Raw genomic sequence first — 4,318 nt, 5'->3', positions numbered from 1 at the left:
GGTAGCGTCTTCGCCACCGCCCGCTTTTCCTTTCCTTCCCCCCCTTTGTTTGGCACGAGGGGACATACTGACAATACTGCTAGATACGACCCTCCCGTAGCCAGCTCGCTTCCTCACAACCGGTTGCTTCCTTGACCACTCGTCTGAGCGGTCGAGGTGTTGTTGTCAGGCCACTCACCCCGTCAAGGTCGTTTTCGCCTAGAGCGGGTATTGTATGGGCGAGCTTTGGGGGTAGGTGGGGGCACTGACCTTTTCCCGCGTCTTCGCGAAATCGGCGCTGCCGCCCTGCCAGCCACTTCCCGTTGGAAGTACTGTTTTAGCTCCCCGACGTGGATCGGCTTGCCGAGTCGACCCGTGTTCGGATCTTTCAGCCTGTAGTTCAACTGCGAGAGCTTCTCAGCAACTATGAACGGCCCAATCCATTTAGGCGCAAGGCCAGCTGCGAACCCCGTGCTCGCATCGCTCTGCACATGGCTACGCTTTAGAACGAAGTCTCCCACTTGAAATTCCACGTTCCGATGCGCGCGATCATAGGCAGCCTTCTGGCTAGCCCTTGCTTTAGCGCGATTTTGGCTGGCCTCGCTCACTGCTTTTTGCAAGCGATCACGCATGCGCCGCGCGTAGTCGGCTATTGCCGTTTCGCCTGACGAAGCATCCTGCCTTTTGGTCAAAATGGTGTCAGTTGGCGTATTTAGTTCCCTCCCGAACATCAGGAAGGCAGGCGTGAAACCTGTGGAGCGATTCTCGCTTGTTCGCAGTGCAAAGGTGATCGCGTCGAGGTGCTCATCCCAGTCGTTGTGCGTCCGGGCGTATGCCCCGAGCAGTGGCTTCACATCGCGATTGCGGCGTTCGGTCACATTTGACTGCGGATGATAACACGTCGTTCGCTGCTGCCGTACGCCCATGGCGGCACACGTATCACGAAAAACTTTCGCCGTGAAATACGAGGCGTTGTCAGTGATCAGCCTCTCCGGAAACCCGTAGCGACAGAACAATCCTGAGAGCTTCGTCAGGATCTCCTTCGTTGTGGCGTTTCGCAGCGGATAGAGTTCAGCGATTCCGCTGAAGTGACATGTCACCACTAACACAAATTTGTGCCCTCTTTTGCTGCGCGGCAGCGGTCCGATCAGATCGCACGCCACAGTTTCCCATGGCTTTGTGCTCACGATCGGTTGGAGCAGGCCAGGCGGTTTTCCACCTCGCGGCTTCCTTTCTTGGCAGACGTGGCATGTCCGTACGTACTTACATACATCAGCCTTCATTCCTGGCCAGGTAGCGAGCCGACATAGTTTCTTCCATGTCTTTGGTGCGCTTCCGTGACCGTCTGCGTCGTGATAGTGCTGCAAAGCAGCATGCCTCAGTTGGCTGGGGATGACGGCTTTAAAGCACTCGTTTGAGTCTTCTTTGCCAGGCACGTATTTCAGCAAAGCTCCATCAGCGTCCAACAGGAAGCTCTCCAGCTCACTCGCAGCAATACCAGCTGCACTAGAGCTCGCGCCTACCGCGTTCTCCGCGGATTCTGGGCGCTCTTCGACCAGCGGTGTCGATTGGTCCGTCTCTTCACGCAGACTGGCGACCATCTCACGACAATACGAGTCTTCCTGTTGGGCTTTGATAAGCTCTTCCCTGCTGAATGCAATCTCGATCGGCGTTTTCGCTGTCACGAGATGCGCGTGCTCCGGAGCAACACCTCCTAGACAGCTTTCAAGGCCTGCGCGCTCCGACGTGACGTCACTTCCTGCCGGCCTACTCCCTGCGTCCCCGGCGTCCCGGCGCACCAGTCAGCCGCGCGCCATATTTGCTTTGTGCCGTGTGCGAGTGGGCTGCTGTTCTGCGTGTGTTTTCTTGCCCTATTTGGTTGCTGTGCGCCCATGTTTTGCGGCATATGCTGGTTTTGACATGCCGAACAAGTGTTGTGTACCGGCATGTTCAAGCAATTACCGAACAGGGGAAAAAGCCCAAGTGTTTTCCTTCCCGAAGGACGAAGTGCAACGCACGAAGTGGCTGCGGGCGATACCGAGGAAGGATTTTATTCCTACAGAGAATAACAAGGTAAGAGATTTGTTTGTTACACTGTGCTTCTAGACTACGTTTGAAGCGCAATTCGATTATTCCTTTTATCGAACGAGAACAGTATATAGCAGGTATTTCGCTCTAGCAGTCGCATATTATCAGTATGCCTTCGCTTTTGTTTGCATGCAGGTATGCGCACTGCACTTCGAGGAGTCATGTCTTGAACGGAAAATTTCGTACACGGATCCCAGGACCGGGCGAGTGCTCGAGGTTTCATTGAAAATACCCCGGCTTCGAAAAGGATCAGTGCCTGCTCTCTTTCCGGGATGCCCATCCTACTTGTCAAAGCAAGACGCCTGCCCTTCCAGAATATCACCAGATAGCAAACGAACACGCCGAGAAGCATCAGACCTTGCTCGTGCGATTTCTGAATCCGCAGCTTCCTACCACAGTGAAGAAATTAATCGTAGTTTTTTCTCGCTTCCTGAACTGAAAGAACGATTGAAGACAGTGTGTGTACCTGATGTGTGGGCAGTCATTCATCGCCCTAACTGTGCGCTGTTTTTGAACATAGTGAACGAGAGTGCACCTGTTTTGCAGTCATCCGTGACCATCTCCGTTGATATGGAGTTAAGCGTGTGTTTCTTGGGCAAAAGTTTGAAGCGTTTTGGAAATTACTTGGTGCCAAATAAGGTCATGGATGTCAATGTTCTCCTGGAAATATTGAATCGAATGCAATGCATTAAGAGCGACGAGTGTCCTTCTGATGGCCTTCCAGATATTGTTTGTGCTCTTCTGGAAAAAATTGAGGAACACATCACAGACAGCAAAAGGGATATGATTAGATTTTTGAAAGAACAGGTGACATTGCTTGTAAAGGAACGCATCCAATATTCATCAGAGATTATGGTGCTTGCTTGTATTTTGCACACCATATCCCCTCACGCATACAAGTTCCTTAGGTCATCTTGTGTTCTTGTCTTGCCACATCCGAGTACAATAAGAAATGTCTGCTCTTCATTTCAGTTGTCACCGCAAAATGAATCTGGGAATGGTAATTTTCTGAAGTACATCGCCCACAGATCCAAACAACTGAAGCAATATGAAAAAGATATTGTTCTGATGGTAGATGAAATCCATATCCAACCATTTTTTGATTATAAAGGTGGCAATATCAGTGGAGCAGCGGCAAACTCCAATGTGGCCGCTACATCCGCGCATGTGTTTATGTTGCAAAGCATGCTCAGCTCTTTTCGAGAAGTTGTACACATTCTTCCTGTGCGAACGCTGAATGCCGAGTCTCTGCACAAAGTGCTGAAGGAAGTCATCCTCGGGCTTGAAAAACTTGGATTCAGAGTGCTAGCTGTTGTGTCGGATAACAATTCGATCAACAGGAAAGCCCTTAGTATGTTTTCAAGTCCCCCCAAGCTGAAAATAGCTTATCCGAATCCGGCTGACGCATCACGGCCTTTATTTTATGTTGTAGATGCCGTGCATTTGCTCAAGTGCATTAGAAACAACTGGTTAAATCAAAAAAATCCTGGAACTAACCTTTATTTCCCACTGTTTGACCTTTCAAATAACACAGTGCATCATGATGCCATACAGTGGGCTTCTTTCAAGGAACTACGTGAGCTTCATAAGCTTGAAGCTTCGCAGCTCCTAAAATACAGCTACCATCTCTCCTTAAAAGCACTGAACCCCAGCAACTTAGAGAGACAGAATGTCAAGCTCGCTTTACAGGTATTTAATGAATTTGTGGCTGAAGCATTAGATGCCCACAGTGACTTGCCAGCATTTCAACATGCTAAGCAGACTGCAAATTTTGTTAGAGTAATCGTTAGATGGTGGAAAATTGTAAATGTTAAAACACCGCACAAAGGGTATCACCATCGGGATGTTTACGAGCAGCCAGCTTCATCAAGGACAGATGACCCTAAGCTGACCTTCTTGGGTGCCTTAGTGACTTGGTTGGACGTGTGGGAGTTTTATAAGCATGACAATGGTACACTCACAAGAGAAACTCTTACTGCTTGGAGGCATTCAGCCTACGCTTTGCTGGAGTTCACAAAGTACTGTACTGTTGAACTTGGTTACAAGTACGTACTTCTCGGAAAGGTGCAGACAGATGGTCTCGAACACAGGTTCGGTCAGTACAGGCAAATGGCAGGAGGCCACTATCACATTAGCATCCGACAACTTTATGAATGTGAAGGCAGGCTGCGACTGCAGAGCACCCTTCCGGCATTAAGCGATGATGATCTGCTAGACACTGCTTCTTCACAAAGATCCCCACATAAAGCGT

At 49.9% G+C, this 4,318-nt stretch overlaps 1 pseudogene; it reads left to right on the top strand.

The window, feature by feature from the left end:
- The first annotated feature begins 1,723 nt into the window (after positions 1 to 1,723).
- Positions 1,724 to 3,191, top strand: LOC146175329 (uncharacterized; annotated as a pseudogene).
- The last annotated feature ends 1,127 nt before the right edge of the window (positions 3,192 to 4,318 follow it).

This window comes from Amblyomma maculatum, chromosome 11, assembly GCF_055883805.1.
Source record: "Amblyomma maculatum isolate TAMU_Amacu chromosome 11, ASM5588380v1, whole genome shotgun sequence".
Lineage (NCBI taxonomy): Eukaryota > Metazoa > Arthropoda > Arachnida > Ixodida > Ixodidae > Amblyomma > Amblyomma maculatum.
This window is presented reverse-complemented; position numbering and strand designations above follow the sequence as displayed.